This window comes from Danio aesculapii, chromosome 1 (assembly GCF_903798145.1).
Source record: "Danio aesculapii chromosome 1, fDanAes4.1, whole genome shotgun sequence".
In the NCBI taxonomy this organism is placed as follows: domain Eukaryota; kingdom Metazoa; phylum Chordata; class Actinopteri; order Cypriniformes; family Danionidae; genus Danio; species Danio aesculapii.
The window spans coordinates 15,280,888-15,302,692 of record NC_079435.1 but is presented as its reverse complement, the minus strand read 5'-3'; the positions used below and the strand labels follow the sequence as shown (position 1 = coordinate 15,302,692).

Here is a 21,805-nt window from a genome sequence, read left to right as displayed (position 1 = left end):
CTAATAAAAATATTATTATCATTCAGAATTTCATATAAACTAAATTGTATTATATAAAAAATAGGTGTCCAGCAATGAACATAAATCACTCTCAGGGTATTTGTATATTATTAAGAGCTGGTTTTCTTCAGGCGACACAGTCACTCACCCTGTTGCCTGAGAGTGATTTATCTTCATTGTTGGACACCTTTCTTTATATAGCACTATTTAGTTTATATGAAATTATACAGTGCATCCGGAAAGTATTCATAGCGCTTCACTTTTTCTATATTCTTTATGTGACAGCCTTATTCCAAAATTGATTAAATTCATTTAGCCACTCCCCGCCTGGAATTTGCCAAAAGGCATCTGAAGGACTCTCAGACCATAAGAAACTAAATTCTCTGGTCTGATGAGACTAAAATTGAACTCTTTGGAGTGAATTCCAGGCATTACGTTTGGAGAACCAGGCACCGCTCATCACCAGGCTAATACCATCCCTACAGTGAAGCATGGTGGTGGCAGCATCATGCTGTGGGGATGTTTTTCAGCAGCAGGAACTAGAAGACTAGTCAGGATAGAGGGAAAGAAGAATGCAAAAATGTAAAGAGAAATCCTGAATGAAAACCTGCTTCAGAGTGCTCTTGACCTCAGGCTGGGGTGACGGTTCAACTTCCAGCCGGACAATGACCCAAAGCACACCGCCAAAATATCAATGGAGTGGCTTCACAACAACTCGGTGAATGTCCTTGAGTGACCCAGCCAGAGCCCAGACCTAAATCCTATTGAACATCTCTGGAGAGATCTGAAAACGGCTGTACACCGTCACTTCCCATCCAACCTGATAGAGCTTGAGAGGTACTGCAAAGAGGAATGGGCAAAAATTCCCAAAGACAGGTCTGCCAAGCTTGTGGCGTCATATTCAAAACGACTTGAGGCTGTAATTGCTGTCGAAGGTGCATCAACAAAGTATTTAGAGAAAGCTGTGAATACTTATGTACATGTGATTTTTCAGGTTTTTATTTTGATTAAATTTGCAACAATTTCAAAAAATCTTTTTTCACATTGTGTGGTATTGTGTGTAGTATTCTGAGGAAATAAATTAATTTAATCCATTTTGGAATAAGGCTGTAACATAAAATTTTTTTTGGAAAAACTGCTATGAATACTTTCCGGATGCACTGTATATACAATGATAGTATTTCTCAGTGATTTGTCAGACTAAACACAGGGGGCTTCAGTCACATGATCTTCAATAGGGTCTCAAACTTATAAAGTTTTCAGTGAAATTCCCTGATTTAAAATGATCATAAAGTGTCACACCAGACAACATTGTTTTCAGTGTCAAAACGCATAAAGGTCGCTGGTTTGAGTCCAGGCTGGGTCAGTTGGCATTTCTGTGTGGAGTTTGCATGTTCTCCCCGTGTTTGTGTGGGTTTCTCCGGTTTCCCCCACAGTCCAGAGACATGCACTATAGGTGAATTGAATATGTTATGCTATATATAGGTGAATTGAATAAACTAAATTGTGCATAGTGTGTGTGTGAATGAGTATGTATGGGTGTTTCCCAATAATGGGTTGCGGCTGAACGGGCATCCGCTGCGTAACACATATGCCTGAATAGTTGGCGATTCATTCCGCTGTGGCAACTTCTGAAATAAAGACTAAGCCGAAGGAAAATGAATGATAATAAAATATATAATGATGTAATTTAAATATAATATCATCTAATTTAAATTAAATTATAAAAATGTAATAATTATAAAAAATAAAATATAATCAAAATAATAAAAAAAAATTGTAAAATTGAGTTTTAAAAACATTTTTCTGCCTGTCAGCTATCCATAAACCATACAGTACATGTAATCATTTATTATTATACCATACGACCACTAGGTGGTACAATAATAGCATTTTGTTCATTAATATGAACCTTTTATATTAAAAAGTGGTTTAAATTGCACTTGTAAACTATAAAATGTGCTTGAAAATTCGATTTAATATCATAAAAATATTTAACAAGAACATTCTATGTGGTAGAGGAAAGTATTGCAGGTATATTTCACCCCCAAATTATTAAATTCAATTCAAGTTTACTCGTATAGTGCTTTTCAGTAATGATGATCTTTCCAAAGCAGCTTCACAAAATGTACACTTCATTACATTACAGTCAAAATCAGAAACGTCAAGGACTTTTGTATAGGGTGGGCAGAATATAAACGTAGTTAACCTACAGTTAAACAGTAAACAATATCATTCATTTATTTTCCTTCAGCTTAGTCCAGTTACTCATCAGGTGTCGCCACAGCGGAATGAACCACCAACTTATCCAGCATATGTTTTACGCAGCGGATGCCCTTCCAGCTACGACCAATTTAGCTTACCCAATTCACCTATACCACATGTCTTTGGAGTGTGGGGGAAACCGGAGCACCCGGAGGAAACCCATGCAAACACGCGGAGAACATGCAAACTCCACACAGAAATGCCAACTGACCCAGCCGAGGCTCAAACCAGCAACCTTCTTGCTGTGAGGCTTACCACTGAGCCATTGTGTTGCCCAGTATACAATATCCTTCCATAAAAAAGAATTTAATATTCTGTCACCATTTACTCATTCTCCACTTGTTCCAAACCTGTTTGAGTTTCTTTCTTCTGTTGAACACAAAAGACAATAATAATATTGAAATAAAAACAGCAATGGTATACTTTTGTTCCTATTATAGACATCAATGGCTGTGTTGTGTTCAACAGAAGACACAACTTTATAAACCACTTGGGTGTGAGGAAATTTTGGGCCAAACTAACCCTTTAAGCAGGTGCACAAAGCATGGCACTTCAGTCTGTTTGAAATGGCTATCTAGAAACTGCATGAAAAGATAAAAACTACTGTTCAAACAAAGCAACCCCCCCTTCAGATACTGATCTCAGACCTGTGCCCATTCATAACACGTTCAACCAAGGCCTGTTTTACTCTCTGAATATGAGCCCCACCCAGCTATTCAAACACAATTTAACAGGAAGAAGAGATTTAATTTACCCGCCTCACTGAGCCCTTTGTCATAATGTACACACAGATTTTACAGCAGCATAACAAGAAGAGGACTCATTTAATACTTCATGCATCTCTGTAATGTAATTTGACTGTATTTAAATGTTCACAATCTCCTAATGGAATCTGTGCTAGCAAAAATCTCGGGTCCATCATTCAATCTAGTTATATACTTATGCTAATGTGTGAAATATACATCCATTTTTGTATATATTTCAGTAGTATTGAATAATATGGGTGGCACGGTGACTCAGTGGTTTGCACTGTCGCCTCACAGCAAGAAGGTCTCTGGTTCGAGTCCTGGCTGGGCCAGTTGGCATTTCTGTGTGGAGTTTGCATGTTCTCCTTGTGTTCACGTGGGTTTCCTCCGGGTGCTCCGGTTTCCCCCACAGTCCAAAGACATGCGGTACAGGTGAATTGGGAAGGCTAAATTGTCCATAGTGTATGAGTGTGTATGGATGTTTACCAGAGATGGGTTGCAGCTGGAAGGGCATCCGTTGCGTAAAACATTTGCTGGATAATTTGGCGGTTCATTCTGCTGTGGCGACCCCGGATTAATAAAGGGACTAAGCCGAAAGAAAATGAATGATTGAATAATATGGGTGGCACGGTGACTCAGTGGTTAGCACTGTCGCCTCACAACAAGAAGGTTGTTGGTTTGAGTCCTGGCTGGGCCAGGTGGCATTTCTGTGTGGAGTTTGCATGTTCTCCCCGTGTTTGCGTGGGTTTCCTTTGGGTGCTCCTGTTTCCCGCACAGTCCAAAGACATGCGCTATAGATGAATTGAATAAACTAAATTGGCTGGTGTGATTGTGTATGGGTGTTTTCCAGTACTGGGTTGTGGCTGGAAGGACATTCGCTGCGTGAAACATTCATTCCGCTGTGGCAACCCCTGATAAATAAGGGACTAAACCGAAGGAAAATGAATGAATAATATGCTAATGTTTAGATGATCTATATACAATACAAATGGCACCCTGATGGAGGATCAGTAATGTTGGTGCCGTATGATCCACACACAGATTCAAATTAGCATATTAAAGACCAAGGCCATTCCTAATAAAAGCAGTTCAGACAAATAGAGCAGTGTAGTGTTTAACAGCACAGCTGCAGGCCTGTGAGAATCACTCTTTTATACGCTGCTTTTGAGATGCAAACTAAGCACTAAAATTGTCTCTTTCTATCTTTTGCTTATATGTGTACACAAAAATCAAGTGTTGTCCTGTCAAGCAGAATTAAGTTTGATATTTATTTAATAAAGTTTTTTGATGAAAGTTGTGCTATCAATTTTTTTTCTTTAGATTAATGCTACTTTTATTCCATGAATACGTTTTTGGTTTTTAGGGAGATTATAAGAGCTTGGTGATTTTTGTCAACCTTCCTGCATGACTGCTGTGTTTATAGAAAAATACAATTTCAAGGGAGTAAAATATTATACATGGACATTTGTGCCCATGTGTGTTTGAGCATTTTTAAAATCAGTTTAAACTTGCCAAAAACAATACGGCAAAAACAACTTGATTTCATATTATTTGCTCTTACACAACCTGACAAAAGTCTTGTCGTCTATCCCAGTTGTAAGAGCAACAAATAACAACTTGACTTCTAGTTGATCATTTGGAAAAGTGCCGGACTGGATTGGCCATTCCAGTCACCAGACATAGACATTATTGAGCATGTCTGGGGTAAGATGGAGGAGGCACTGAAAATGAATACAAAGACTCTTGATGAACTCTGGGAGTCCTGCAAGAACGCTTTCTTTGCCATTCCAGATGACTTTATTAATCAGTTATTTGAGTCATTGCAGAGATGTATGGATGCAGTCCTCCAAGCTCATGGGAGTCATACACAATATTAATTCTTTTTCCACTGCACCATGACTTTATATTGTATACTGTACATTATTTCTGATAAGTGACAAGACTTTTGTTAATGCAAAGTCAGACCTTACTATCCTAATTAAATAATTAAAAATCAAGGCATGATCATATTTTATTTTGGTAAAATAAGCGTAACCTAGAGGCCTTTGTTATTTGTTGTTCCTAAAACTTAGATAGGTGATGAGACCTTTGTCAGGTAGTGTATTGTTGATATATATATATATATATATATATATATATATATATATATATATATATATATATATATATATATATATATATATATATATATATCATACCATACATTTTTCTTCAGCTTAGTCCCTTTATTCATTAGGGGTCGGAATGAACCCCCAACTTATCCAGCACATATTTATATTTGATAATATAATATAAGAATTGTAAATAAAAACAATATTTTGTTGTTATTGTAATCTTTAAGTGCTGAAAAACATCAATTGATCTTTTATTTCAGATGTGTCTGAGATCTCTTTAGGTGTCATAAATAAATAAATACATAAATAAATAAATATATATCTAAAATACTATTAGAAAAATGTCTAGTTTCTTTTGTTGATGTGTTATTTTTTCTACTTTTCTAGAGTTCACGTTTACTTATCTTAATAACATTTTAACTGTATATTATCTACTTTGATTTGGTTGTTTGAATCGAATGTATTTATTTAAGTTCAATCAAGATGAAGAAAAATGTATTTATTCTTATATATTAATATATGGATTTTAATCTGAAACGTGTGTATTTGTTTTAATTAGATATTTATTTATTCTTTTTATCATTGAAATACATATATCAACAATTTCATTTATTGCTTTCGCTCCAAACATTTCTTAACACTCCCTCGTGCACCCCTGCTTTTGTGTTGCTGCTCGTTAAATGGTAAACTCCAGTTTGAGTCCTCCTCAGTCATGCTCGCTTTTCAAACAAATGATGGTGATGCCGCTTGTTGGATGGAAGATGGGCGGGGTCAGAGTTTGTAAAGTGACATCACTGCCCTCTGAAGTGAATTTCGGTACTTGACCCCGTTGGGTGAAGACCGGGAGTCCGATGGGCTTTTTGGTGGCGGTTTGATCCTCTTTTCTTTAATAAATTGCCGCGTTAGAATTCAGTAGCCTTCCTTTACACTGAAGCTGAGCTCACGGTGAAACGCGAGGGTAAAGCGGCGGACACAGATAAAGAATTGTTTGTTCTACGTTTGATTAACGTTATCTCTAAGCGTTTACACAGGGAACCGCACACCTTGTCGCCGGTGTGAAGTCGTGCAGGAGACTGAAGGAGAGAAGTCCAAACCAAGCGCTTTTAAAATCATTTGAAGGTAAGTAAATGACATTTTAGAGCATGTTTACTTTGATTATCCTCCAAACACATTCTCGGGCACTCCGTTTGGGACCAGAGTCAACTTGGTTTACATGTTGTGTTCTTTTTCTTCCTCAATTTAGTGTTGGTTTGCTTCGGATTGTGCATGTTTGGGTTTGGGCTAGGCTTTGCATCGATTTATAGACACATGGTATGAACTGAACAGCGGCCTGCGCTCAGTTTATAACATCGATTCTTTCTGTTTAAAGATACACGCCAGTATTTCAGCACACGCGTGAAGGGCATCGCGATTAAAGAAATGACTCGCGTGAATCATCGTTTTTTTTATCCGAGAGAATAAATAACGATATTCTTCTGCAAAAAAAATAAATACGTTATTTATTCATCTGTCTTAAACACAAATGTCGTATCATTCTGTTGAGGGTTTCCTCTAATATGGCGTTAATTAAAATGTGAAGCGCATCTGTTGGGTTTATAATGTTTGATGTTGAGGAATTCATTCTCTTTTTGAACCGAAACGCGCGCTGAAGGCATCGGTTCACTTGACAAATGAATCTACAGTGCACGCTGAGGTCTTGTGTGCTATTTTGACCGTTTATTCTCTTCATTCCACAAAACTCAGAAAGGATTGATAGTGTATTGGCGTGGTTTGATATGGATGCTTGGCTGTACGTCGGAAGCTCGTCTGCCTGCTTTTGGCTTATCGTTTGAATCGCGTTGATGTCATGCCGTGTTATCACGCTGCCCTTGTAACGCCAGTAGGTCTGTAGATAACAGCGTGTCTCTCATCACACCCTGCCTCTGTTTACCTTCTTCTGCAGTTCAGTTCTGGAAGTTCATGACCGCTTTTAGTGCTAATGGCCCGGATATTCACGCGGCCTCGGGGAACTGTTGTCTATTCACTAGCGTTTGTTTACTAGCGAGTGGTCGCTTTTTTCTGAGAAAACTGTGGCGTTTAATGTGAATTCGGCCCTTTCTTACCAGTTTGAAGGGTTTACACGCATAGGTGCATACCACTTTGAAGGCATTTTAAATAATGTAACACTTAAGTTCACTTCATGCAGTCCAAATGCTCATTTTGTGTATTTTAATTTTATTTAGTAGTTTCTCACAGTACACGTGGGCTATTTCACCCATTTTTTTTCTTATTTAATCACCCTCAAGTGGTTCTATACATCTGGAGTTTCTTCTGTTGAACACACAGGCTATTTTGAAGAGCCATTGACATCTATCGTAGGAAACACAAATACCGTGCTATTAATCAAAATTGCATCGCAATTTGAAGCATTGCAATTAGCTAATCGCAAGAGGCGCTATGAAATGTACCTGTATTATTTAATTTCCCCAACCCAGAGCAAATGCATGACTGCCGTCTGTGTGTGACAGTCTTACTAGCCAACATTTTTCATTTTTGGGTGAACAATCCCTTCAAAACATACAAGTACTCCTAAACTGTTTATATTTGTGTCCGTGTTTAAGCGCCAGCAGACAGTCCAAACAGAATAAGAGTGGAATTCATGCATCCAAGCCACTATGGGTGTGGTCACACTTGCCCAGTTTGGATTGAATATAACAAACTGGTGTGATTTGTTCTATTACTGTTGTTCATTTGAATAAGTGTGAACGCTTCCACCTGAACCTTGTAGCACACCAAACAAGTGCACTTAAGCTGCAGTCACACTAGACTTTTCTCCCCTTAGCCTTCCATTTATATGCATGCAAATGCAGCAGACCGGAAATGCAAGCTCATGCAAAAAGTTTTGTAGTTGGCTGCATTGGAAAGTTCGAGTTTGGTGAACTCTGACCTGCGAAATCACATGACGTGACTGCGTAAGATCAATCGAAGACCCATCGAAGATCAATACATGACCTCTCTGGGCAGAAATTTAAAATATGGGGCAATCACTTTCTTTTAATGATTAACTAATCATCTTGTTTAATCCCGCCCCTTTTTGCAGCAGCGTATGACAGAATTTTGCATGATCAAACTCTAGTGTGATCACGACTTTAGACTTCTAAAAAGGGCATCTCTAAAGTGCACTTTGATTCAGTTTTGTCAACTGAAATTAGAACAAAACGCAGACCAAAGAAATGCAGATTAACCAAAAACCAGACATGTCTTGACTTCACAAGACGAGAATGCCCTAAACAGAATGCTTAAGTGTCTGTTTCCCCCCTACATCATATTCATGATGTTGCATAATACTGTTTGATGGAGGTGTTGGAAACGCATCTCCTTGCAGTGGATCATCATTTGTGTTGTTTATTTGACAATTGAGTTTCCATCTCGTATTATTCACATTAACCCCTTTTTTTTTCAAAAGTCCAAAACATGCAGGTCAAGTGAGCGTAAAATCTTTGTTGCAAATTAAGAGATTTGTATTCAGGATTTGATGTTTCAATCACTCATTTCTCATTTGATACTTCAAAATGCACATTAACACTTGTTGATTGAAACCCAGCTAATGACTGTGCACACTAAATGAACCAGGACTAAATTTATCATTCTCCTTTTTTGGTATAAAATGGATCAAACAAAGCTAACTGAAATACAAACATGAACACATCTTGAGTATTGATACTATTGGACTATTGAATAAGAACCATTTAAATGTATATGATTTGATCATTTGCAAAAGATCAAAGTCTTTGTAGGGTAATTATATCAAAACTTGTCAATTCCATATGATTGCTAATGTGAATCCGCTATGATGTCTTGCTAAGCCCATAATGGTCTATTGTGTTGTTCCAGTTGTCTCAGGAATTCGCAATATACACTTTGTAATGGCAGCTGTTGTTTGGATTTCCGCCGAAACCTGATTGACTTGACTGAACAATCCAGAACTAAAACCAGTTTGATGCCATAACAGCAGAACAGAGAGCATATGAAAACAAGACTTTCACTGTAGTTCCTTGTCCTGAGATTTATGATAGTCCCTGTCTGTTTAGACGTGTGCCTGGGCTCAGGTCCCTCAGAATGGAGTTGAGCGGGACTGCTGCTGTCATTGTTTTAGTCACACTCCTCAGTGATGAACTCTTGACGTTGACAGCTCCATTTAAGCAGGACCTTCTCATAAGTTGGGTTTAGCTGTAGCCAGTGATGCTATTTAGCAATCTTCAATTGCATCTTGTGAGCTAATGATTTCATCACTTGTGCTGGACTCTAGAGCCGGTTTTCTCATTGTGGTCTCGGTTTTTGGATATGCTCCCTCATGTCTGAGGTCGGTATTTTGCAGACAACATTAAGATTTTCCAAATATCACTGGTTTCCCTGCTTAAGGTGCAGTCACATTATTGCCATTTCAGTAAATTTTCATATGCAAAATCCAGAAATTTCCATAAGACTCTTAAGTAAAGTGGAATTAAGGGGCAAAATGCAGATTCCCAGGATTTTCATGTTAACACAAATATTTTTAAACTGGCTTAAGTTGCTTACGTGGATTTGCAGTGTTCACCAAAAGAAAGCTGGTTTGTAGTAACTTCTGTGTGGGCAGTGCTTCGTATATTGGTATAATAATAATGAAATTTCACTAATTTGACGTTAACTTCAGTTTTATGATTTTGTAAAGCCTATATAGGGATGCATGATAAATTGAAAGGAAATTGCAATTTAGCATAAGCTGGCACTTGTCAGCGAAGCACAGTTGTGTGGTCAGTTGTAAATCTGATGGCGCTTTAATGTGGAAACTGCAAATTTACTGCAAAAAAAGAGATCAAGTAAATCAGAGTATTTAACTGCTTTTGATTTGATGAGACTAATAATCACACAGAATCATCTCACAGAAGGATTCTTTGCGTAGCTTGTCAGTGAACTATGGCTTTGTGTAGTAAACGCAGCTACATTTAAAAGCAGGTGCAAGAGATTTATAGCTCATTACAGAACCTGCTTTACTGACAAAATGTGTCTGAAAATGGATGCTAAAACTGTTTCCAGAAATCTCCATAAGAATCTAAGTGGAATTAAGGGACGAAATAGTCATTTCAATAGGAATTTGAACTTGATTCCCAGAGTATTCATGTGAACAAATTTCCAAACTGGTTTAAATGCTTACATGGATTTGAAGTGTTCACCAAAATAAAGCTGGTTTGTAGTAACTTCTGTGTGGGCAGTGCTTCATATATGGTAAAATATTGATGAAATTTCACTAATTTTACATTAACTTCAGTTTTAACTGTCATGATTTTGTAAAGCTAATATAAGGGTGAACGATAAATTCAAGTGTAATTGCATCTCAGCAAAAGCTGCGATTGTCATCGAAGTACGGTTGTGTGATCATTAGTAAATCTCCTCCAAAAGCCAGATGGCACTCTCATACAGAAGCCGCAAGTAAGCTGCAAAGAAGTGATCCAGTAAATCAAACAGGATGTAACTGCATTTATTGATTTTAATGTGACTAATAATCGCACAAATATAGAATCCTCTCACAGAAGGATTTTTGCGTAGCATGTCAGTGAACTATGGCTATTTGTTCCTATGAATAATAGCTACTTAATTTTAGTAAAAACTGTTGAACATTTGTGATTACTGATGTGTGTCTTTAGATCAGAGATGCCAAAACTACGGCCTGCTGGCCAAAGTTGTCCCGTTGTAACCTTTTGATTTGGCCCACTATCTCATCTGGAAAAGGAGCTTGAATGATGGGCAGAGTTGGGATGAATGATTTTAACAGATTGTTATTTTTATTATAAAAAAATCTATTTTTCTTTTTTTTTGCTTGTTTTTTTGCTTGGCTACAAAAAAAGCCAACTGAACACAAATGTTTCATGTACATGTTAATTGATTTGCTCACAGATACGCATTTACAAGGCAAAATCAGGTGCAGCTTAACTGGCATAACTCCTTTGTTATAAACAAGATAATTTTTACTGTAATGACTTCATTATAAAAAATGTAAAAAATTATACTGCATTACTTAAAGCAGTGTTTTCTAGTTATTTTTAAATATAAATAAATTAGGAAGTACCCATGGCAGCTATATTTACCTTTGGCCCACGAGCCTCAATCTAGTTTGGTTTTTAGCTCTTCAAAAGAAAAAGTTTGGGAACCCCTGCTTTAGATCTATGGATGTCTTGGCCAATACAGCAGTCACAGATTGTGCCGTTTAACAGGTTTTTAAATGTGTGGTTGGCTCCGGCTTAGTCTTGACCTCACTGTGGGGTGGTCGATTTGAACAAGCAGATTGCCAGCAAGGAAGACGCCCCAATTTTCTATAGCAGATTAATGAAATAAACCATGATAATCAGTTGCCTTATGCACCAATATACTGCTTTATAACATGGTTCAGAATAAACGGGTTACAGTAATGTGAATAATGTTTTGGTGCACTTTTGAAATGCCTTGCTGAGTTTTTACCATCAGAGTAATCTATTTGGTGCTTTGTCAGTTTTGCATTTGGAAAGAATGTTTTAAAATACCCCTTTATTAATCTGAGTCCTCGCTGGTGGTTTTATGACCCCCCCTAATCTGCTAAAACACTGCTGCTGACATGAGAGCTTTTAACTGTCAGCAAACTAGTGCTAGATAACTTGGCAGAGTTTGTTTGTCTGTGTTTTTTAGATGGAACTGATGTCCTGTTTTAATCCTCCTGGGCTCCATCCCTATCCATCACAGCGTCCTGCTGCGTGTCCAGTATGCAAACTACACCCAAACCATCACGCCACTATTTACCATCTGTTTTTTCTCTCCTTCTGCCTCTTAAATCTCCGTCCCTCTCCTTATCATCTTTGATTCTAATCTTTTTTTGGTTTACGTCTGTTCTGGGCACAAGCTTTCACTTTTCTCCATTTACTACATTTGCTGTTGATTTCACTTGTCTCTCTGATATCTCTCATGTTGTTTTGGCAGCTCTGGTTGTGCCCAGCCCCCGTCAGCATGGTGCATCGCACACAATGGGGAATGTCCTCTCTTAATCCTTACATTTACGAATAGCAAATTCAAACCCTGCTGGGTCATTAAGCCCCATTCACACTCCATACTGACACAACACACACAACTCGCTCATCTGGAGCTAATCCTGTTGGATGAGAGAGAGCAGGGTCGTCTCGTTTCTTCCTGTTTAGCTGCGTCGTTACTACCGTTTCACACTAACAGGGCTGTTTGACATTTCAGCTCGATCCTACATACAATAATGGCTCATTACTGTTCCCTACGTGCACTTAGTTACCATTTACCAATGCAAATTACACTAACAATAGTGACCGGTTTCTTCAAGACAGTTCAAACCTGATTTTAAGTTGATTCCACCAGTCCGATCACAAATGGGCAGTGCTAAATAAAGGGGAAAACTCGGTCTAAAATGTAACAAGTTTTAAGCTTGTTTTCCTTTGAGCACTTCCAGATGCTTTCTTCAGCTTTCCAACGCACTTTGCGCTCACGCTCCTTTGTCACTGCTCGGTGACCATCAACCGTTTTCTCAGAGGATGACAAACTATCAAAACATTGCTGCAGTTTCAATACAAGTTTTATTTATGGAGAAAATTAAAAAGCACTGCAGTTTTTGGGTGTTCTGTGTTTGTCTGAGGTAATTAGTCTACCGAAATGTGTATATTCCATACAAGGTGTAAAGCTAATCGCTAAGTTCTTGTTACGTGACTTGCGGCACGCTTGCAGCATTCCAAAAAAGTAGAGATGTTTTCAACTGCGGGTGCCTGGAATATACTTGCATATCACTCACAATATGCGCACAAGCCACGCGCCTCCATTGGAAATAGCAAACTTGTGCGCACAAAAGACGTGATATGTGAACGGACTATTTCACAGCAGTGTCACAAAGAGGTCTATAAACTGTGCATGGCAAAAAAAAACGCAACCACTTCTACTTCTGACATGGTCAAACACAACATCGGAGCCTACTTGTGTTTGACGGCACACACACACACACACACACACACACACACACACACACACACACACACACACACAGTAGTCCGTTTATTTATGTGTTTTGCCATAGGTGTGTTCTAGAGACAATTTGTTACACCTTTATTTTTTTGCCTATCTGTCTGTTTTAGAGACCTGTTACAGGTCTTTGATAATTTAATTCTTTTCCTTTTGAAATATGTTGCACAATCACACTGTAAAACATCTGTGTGTGTCAAAATCGTGATTTGAAATCAAAATCACAATATTTTTCAAGAAAATTGTGATAGGTTTCTTTTGCCAATATCGCACACCCCTACCATAGTGTTTAAGTGTGTGTCTGTATTGGTGTTTCCCAGTACTAGGTTGTGGCTGGAAGGGCATCCGTTGCGTAAAACATAGTAGTAGTTGGCAAAGGAAGCCAAAGGAAAATCAATTAATAAAAACAACAATATATAACTGAATTTTTTTGCTGTTAACATCACACATCAACATCACCATAGTCAAAATTAACAAGGTCATATTTGTGTTTGCTAAATACTAAATGGTACCTAAGAGGAACATGACTGCATATCTTCAGTATTTTGCAGTTGCTTTTTGTATTTTTACCTGGCAGGTACACCAGTAAGTACACTTGCGCTAAATTATGCCTTCATGCAGTCAGTCAGTGAAACCATTTGCAGTTTTCAGCTTGATGCTTTTTCCTATGGAAAATGCACTCAATACTACTGCTGTGTCATGTGTAAAACCACATTAAAATAGATGTTGAGGATAGCAAGAGGATGATAGAGGAAGAAATGCTCAGTCAGCATAACCCATGAGATAATTGGGAGAAAAAAATGAATAGCTGCCTCCGAGCAGAAGACCAAAAGAAATTATGACAAATCTTGTAGTTGTTAAAATCGCTTGGGTTTAAAATCTGGAAAAACTTCTCAAACCGCTGACGATAAACGCAAACAAAGCGTCCCAGTGTGTAAGAGCCTTAATAATAATATTATTATTATTATTATTGTTGTTGTTGTTGTTGTTGTTGTTGTTGTTTTACCATATGTTTGAAAATTTGACAATAATAACAATAAACTCGTGATCTTGATTTTAAGCAAAAAAAAAATCGTGAATCTCATTTTAGCCAGAATCGTGCAACTTTAGAAGAACACTGTACAAGTGATTGTAGAGCATGATGAAATATGATGGAAGGCTCAACATTATTCAAATACAATTTTCACAAGACTCCTTGAAAACATTAATATTATGCGGAAATGTCAGTTATTTTTTCTTAGTTGACAATTTATAATCAAATCACTTAAAATGCAGCTCTGTAGTAGGTGGAAACAGGTCCTTTAGATTTACCACCATAAGAACTGAAATTAGAAGTTGTTGTATAATATATGCATGTCTTTATATATATATATATATATAATTATTATTATTATTTTTTTTTGTCAGAGTAAGAGAGTTCAGAAAGATAACTCTCACACCCACCTCTTTTATTATCTTGTGCATATTAAAGAATTTCCCCCTTACTGTGAGGAGCCCATTTTACAGGGGCAGTTTTTTTTTTACTTTTTTTTTTTTTTTTTTTTGGTGGGTGTATTTATGAATGCTGCGACTTCCTGTCTCTTGTACATTTTAAGGAATGTTGTGTGCTCATGAACATGCTGAGATGTTGCTCATGGAGAACGATGGGAATCTGGGTTTTCCAGCACCACACAGCATGTTCTCTTTTCTTCTGGATGTAACTGATATGCAGACCAAGATTTTTTTTTCTCCTAGATTGTTTTTAAAAATCTGACTTCTACATATATTATCAAATTATGTGCGATTTGTTAAGTTACTGTTCTCTCTCGTAGATTTTGCTATGGCTTTAGTCTATTTCTTTCTAAATGAATTCTGGTAATATTGGTTCTTGTTACTCCTGCATTAGTCAGGAGAGTGGAAGTAAAACAAACACCCACTGACTGATGCCCATGCAAATCTCGGAGGTCAGTCACAAGTGTGCAAATACTGAGCGCTGAATCGTCAACTTGTGTAAGCTCAGACTTTGAGAACAATTTAAATTCTATTTCTTCAAAATATTGTAATAAATATGCCATTATTTGTTCAATTTCTTGTTTGCAAATTTGAGTTGATAAGGTTTTGTATTTGGAATAAAAAAAAACTAACAAACAGTTATAAACAGTTGTGCGGCTTAATGTTTTTGGTAAACCATTTAAACAATCTGCATATTAGAATTATTTCTCAAGTATCATGTGACAAATGCAGCAATGTACACTTGGACATAGGGTTGGGTGATTATTGAGAAAAAAATATCACTTTCAGTATTGTTAGTTGTTGAATTTTTAACAATACAATTAGGAATATTAGGATTTTTCATTTATTTAACCACTTTATTTTAATTTAACAACATTACACGGCCAAATGATTTTAATTGTCAAACTAAAATATTAAAAAAAAATATCTCATCTCTTTATAATAAAATAAACAAGTGTTAAAAAGACTCACACTTGATAAATAAAATGGTACAAACTGTGTGCAATGGTAAAGCGTAAAAACTGAACAATCAAAGCAAATTTTAAGGTGTGAATAATAATGATACAGTAAATCTCAATCTCTGTAAACAACAAATTATGATAATCAAATCTGAGCTACCAAGTAAACGAACCAACAACCATCATTATTCAAATACATACTGCAACATTACAAACTGTGAAGTTGAATGACTACATTACCCACTATGCTAAAAAGCTCTTTCAGATCGGGAGCTAGTGGCTGGGATGCACAAGAAAAGAAACCAAAAAGCCACTCTGGCAACATACTTTTATGTAGTCTCTTCACTGCTGTAAATACAGCGCTCATTTTGTGTGTGTTGTTATTCTGACCTGAAGTGACATGACGCTACCAAAACTCTCAGGTGAAAAGCGCGAGCGCGTGGTTTCCTTCAACATTTTCAATGTGCTTTGCGCTCATGCTCCCCTATCATCTTTCTGTAATTAGACAACCATCAACCGTTTTCTCAGAGGATAACTGCAGCTTCGATACAAGTTTATGGACAAAATTAAAAAGCACTGCAGTGTTTGGAAGTGCTGTGTTTGTCTGAGATAATTAGTCTACCGTTATTACTGAAATATGTATATTCCATACAAAGTGTGAAGCAGATTGGTTAGTTCTACTTGCATAAATTGCGGTGCGCACGCAGCGTTCTGGAAAAGTTCAGAAGTTTTTAACCTAGGTGTACCTGGAAATGCGTGTGTCGTGTGTGTGCCGCTTGCATACCATGTGCGCGTCACTTTCTATGGAAATGTGCATGCCTCCACTGAAATGCACAACTTGCACCAAGCATTGCTTCCAAGGCGCACACTCAGCAGCCACAGTTTAATAAAACTAGCCTTCATACCAAAACTTAACATAATTCTTTTATCGTTATTGACAATAGTGTACGGTGAACGATACCGATTTTTATCGCCCAGCCCTACCTAGACCTATCTATCGAGAAATGCATAACATTTTAAACAATAGATTTATGCACATGAACACTTTTTAGCCTTTAGTGAGGGCGTCCTCATGGAGTCTATGTGGGAGGCTGATGAATAATTGACTGTAATGTAGAGGGAGGGAATAGGAGGAGTGTGTTTTCATGTGTTGATCTCTCAGGAGTGTGTGTGTGCCAGCACTAGCGGTCTGAGAGCACTGCCTTGTATGGGCAGATTGCACGAGGGTATGTGTTTGTGGTTTCTGCCCTTTTTTTTTTTTTTTTTTTTTTTAAACATCTCTGAAGTGCATTTTGGTATTCAATCTCTTATCCCATCTTGATTGTTTTCCTGTTGTCGTCAGGTTGAAGTTACAGATTAAAACGTTCATACACAATCTAAATCTATAAACTATTAGAATAGGGGCATAGATGGTTATTAAACAGAGGTCTGCTGTTGGCTCTTATTACAAGAATGCTGGATGTGGCCGACTACAGCTGCATGGAAATAGCTGCATGTCTGTCTATGACAGCTGGTTATGGCTCGGCCCTGAAGAGCTGGAGGCCCTGTGCTGGAATTTGGGTTTGAAAATCCTCTTTATTTGTTCCTTTTACTTTCATCTCCGCTTCCTTCATGCAGAGTTTCTAGAAACTAAACCTATAATGTGGTGTTTGCTTTGAGCCTGTGTGTGATGCTACAGTAGCTGTTCAGTGGGAAGCCCTCACAAATACATCAAACTACTGTAGTTACTAAAACATAACAGACATGCTTTAGAAAGGATGTCCCTGTGTAGATTTCAGATTTGACCACTCCAGGGGTTTAGTATAGGGTTGGGTTTTAGGATTAGCGAATCACGTGTGCTTTAAAATGGCCTTGTGGTACCTTTTATAATCCGCAGTCTATACATGTAAATTCCCTAATCCAAACAAATACTGGATTAAGATAGTGGACAAGATGTGCATTGGGTTTAATGATGCAACCCTTAGCTGATGGTGGAGAGAGGCAGAAAGCTTTCTTGCATGCCTTCAAGGAAAATATTGAAAATGTCATGAAATTTCCACATTTTTATCCTAACTACATGTGATGCGACAACATTCCAGTGATAAGCAATTTGGCTGTCTGCATCAAACCCAACACAACACGACAGAACCATTTAAATAATATATTCCTTTAAATATCAGCCACGGCACTCCTAACAAAATGTTATGTTTTATAATCGAATGAATACATAGTTAACATTATTAGAAGCTGAAGGACTGGTGTTGTTGGTTTCCACTGAGTCACTGACTTTCATTTTCAAATCGTTTACTAGTGATTTAATTTTTAAAATCTGAGATTAACTATCGGCTGCTGCTTTCAATATGGCAGTAAATGCCACGCAAAATGGTTTTCAAACTTGCATTGGTAGCATTTAACACTGAAATAAAGCACAAATCTGTACCTGAGGTAATCAATGACTACGTTTACATGGACCTCAGTAATCAAATTATTTGCTTTAATCTGAATGAGACAATAATATGATTAAGGTGAGTTGCTTTTTGAATGTTCCTTTCATGATCCTGTTTTACATGTTATAGCACATAATTTGATTAACGTCCTTGCGTCACCACGCTATTCACATTTCCTCGAGTTTCGGGTGTTTCTTTTTTAATTTGTAGTCTTTAACTGCAGTTTGGCACTTTCACTTTCATTCAGGAACATTTCATGCAGGCCCCTTTGTCAAAGTAGATATTGGATGCGAGTGTGAACTGCTGGAAGAGTGTTGTATTAATAGAATTTCATACAGCAAAAAACTGAAAAAAAAAAAAAAAAAAACCACTCCAGATTCACGATACAGATGTCTGTGGTCCTCTGACTCTGTAGGTCCAGAGAATAGTGTCAAACAGTTGTGTGTGTATAGACTATCCTGTCGCAAAATGTGGCAAAATCCTACACTATGATAATAGTTTGATTTCGGTGTTTACGTGTCTGTACTGCACTTCAATAACGCGACTAAAATCGGTATACTCCACATGTCTTAATTCCAATTCTATTTAGTTCGATTATGAGCTTAATCAGATTAAATTGATCAAAAATCGCTGTTTACATGGTAGACTCTTAATCAGAGTATTGTCTTAATCGTATGAAAATCACATTATTGGAGTCCATGTAAATGTACTCATTGTCATAATAGTTTATGGTTTTGTTTTGCTGCGACATTGTGGAAATAGAAACTGTTTCTAAAATAGAAATTTCGCACAACTAGTCATTACCAAAACTCCTTTACCATAGAAAGGATACCTTTTTACCTTGTGGTGTTGCATGTAGTTGGTAAACTGTGTTATAGTGAATATGCAGTTTTCTGAGTTGGCTCTACAATATCTTATCAACTATTGCTTGCTTGTAAGTCATTGTAATTCTCAATTGTACATTTTATTTCTATTTTTTTGGCCCCATTATGATATGGTCAAACCAATCACAAGTAATGACACTAAATGAAGACGAATGTACATCAAGTTTATAATCTTAAGCTTTACAACTTTTAAATTGATAGTCTGAAATGCATCCAACTTGATCACTTTTGTAAACATTCATGACATTGAATGCATTTAAACAGCTGTAAAATAACTCTGACATGTAATCATAAAGATTTGATTTCATTATAAAGTGCAGTGTAAAAAGTAATGTATTTAAACAATGTGTTGAACCAAAACATGGATAATGAACAAAGTTGTAGTTTCTATCCACATCCTTTTTATTGTCTTGATTTCCCACATTCTTGTAAACCTCGTAACAGTAGTACTCTTGTCACAGAAAGTGCTCGTTCAAAAGTGATGTGATGTGTGATGAAATAAGAAGGGTCTTGTTATAATGTGAACACAAGTGGTCTTTTCAGAAAAACGACTGGATTGATTTACTCATCAGTGTGAGATTCAGACAGCTATCAAAAGGATGAATAACTGGAACAGCTTAACAAGTCAGTATGTTGGTTGAAAAGCATTGTCTAGACTTTTTAAAAATAAAGAGATATTCTCAACTATCATCCACAGAGCATTAAAAATTGCCCATAAAATATTATTAATACTAACACAACATATTTTAGAATGAAAGTTCTTAGAGGAATCCAGAATGGCTCCTGCAAATGGCTCTAACATTTGGAAATAATATTTTAAAAATGGTTTGGCCTTTTAAATTGAGCGTCTGAACTCTCACAAGTGGTTTTGCTGTTAGATTGGGTTTGGAGCTAAACTCTTATGCTGCGTCCACATAAGATGCAGAAGAAGCGTCAAGTGCAAATGGTTTACATGTTAAGTCGATGCAAATAGACCTCCTGCTGCGCAAATGAGGTGGTGCAAATGCCGCGGTGCGAGTTTAGCGTTTTTGGCGATTGACGCGCGTATTGTATGTTTCGCACGAAACGCTTGAGTTCGAAAATCTGAACTTCAGCGGACATTCGTGCAGAGTTAACCAATCGGGAGCTTGCTTTTATAGGGGTGTAATTATGACGTATTACCTGTTGTTGGTGTCTCGGGGAAAAAAACTCCTGCTGACACCGGGCAACATTTCATCAGACTGGGCTCGACTCAGTCGGAAGCATCGCTAAAAGCCTCCATCATCCAGGCATAATTTCTGGAGAAGTTTATAAGCTCACAGAGCTGGGTGGACCTCAGAATAGATTGTGTGGACTCAAGCACGGCCCCAAACGAATCGACGCTGTTGTTCAGCCTTCATAAAGCACATTAACACAGCTATACTCTCAATAAATTCCATGTTAGCCATTTAGCTACAAAGCTACAGTCACTGGGCAGACAGAAGCCAGGCTCATAACACGAATCTGCATCTATTGCTCCGTGAATTTGATGCGCGAATTAAGCGAGTAAACTCAATGTTTATGCGTCTATTTACCCACAAATAGCGTTTTTTTTTTTTGTTTTTTTTGTTTTTTCTCGCATCTGGTGTGAACACACTGGGGACTGGGACTGGGACACTGGCCCAGAGTTTGGACACCCCTGGTTTATAGTGATCAATGAATGGTTCCTGTACTAGACGGCGGGGCTTCATTTGCCATTTTGACGGTTACACTTTTCCCCATTCAAATCTATATGAGTGACCCTTCTTGTTTATTAAATAGTCTTTGGTTTTACCCACAGGAAAGAGCTATTTAATGTGATATTTTTGGAAAGTAGTTATAAAAACAGTTTGGTTGTAGAAATGTTGTAGCTTTTTTGACTTTGGATTTTTATTTTTATTTTTTTTAAATATCCCCTTTCTTGATCTTCACATCCCCATGGAGACACAGCACCAGGGCTTCTGGGTATTTTTGTTCTGCCCTTTGCAGAATGATGACCTCCCAATTCATCATTTTTGCCTGTAGGTTGCAAGGTTTCCAAGAACCTTCGTTTGTCATGCATCCTCTTTGTTTTCGGCCTCTTGAGAGACTTCCTTCAACATTTTTGTTCACAGTTTGATTGTTTGTTTTCCTCTAGTTGATTCCGTCACACATACTTGATCCCACTCATCTTCTGGATGGTGCTACATTAAAATTTGATTTCTCTGCTTGCTTTGGCATTGTTCCTACAACCCGCAATTTTGCCCCTTTTCTTTCTCTTATTTGCGCTCCGGTTTGGTGGCTTGGGTTTGGTTTGGGAGGCAGAACAATAGCTCAGCTGCTACAGCCATCTGTGTGGCTGCAGACCGGGAACAGATCTGATGGAGAGGAGGAGGGGAAGGAGAGCACAAGAAAGAGGGGGGGTTGTGGTTAAGGAGAACTGTTTAAGATGGGGAGAGAAAGACAAGAGGATTCAGAATAAAGGAGTTTGGAGAAAGGAGAGGGGTGAATGGGTGCATAAGCCCCCCTCTTCACCACGTCAACCTTTTATCCCTTTCCTCAAGTCCCATGCCACAATCTTTTTGCTGACAAGCTTTTACGTCAGTCTGGGAAAGGGGGAATAATGACTAGTGTAGTGCAGTACTCTAGTCAAATGAAATTCCTTTCTGACAAAATTCTGATTTGTGTTTATTTATGAGACTTGAAGACTTGAAAAATGTGTACTGGGAAACAAGCGTTTCTTTATTGGCATGTCTGTTTGTGCTTGACAGACATAGGAAATTTCTAGATTGTATGAATGGGTAGATGAAACAGACCAAACAGAGTCCAGATAATGGGATCATATTTCTTTACAGCAGGTGGTGGTGACTGCTCAGTGTAAACTGTCCATACACAAATCAGAGCTATAAATCATTTTAATATCTT

General features: G+C 37.6%; 1 protein-coding gene across 1 annotated transcript in view; it reads left to right on the top strand.

Moving 5' to 3' along the window:
* Positions 1-5,946: 5,946 nt before the first annotated feature.
* Positions 5,947-21,805, top strand: part of prr36a (proline rich 36a) — a 32,735-nt gene continuing 16,876 nt past the window's right edge. Inside the window, exon 1 of the mRNA XM_056456611.1 lies at positions 5,947-6,244. The gene's annotated coding sequence lies outside the window, so the exon portion shown is untranslated. The remainder of the gene's footprint in view (positions 6,245-21,805) is intronic.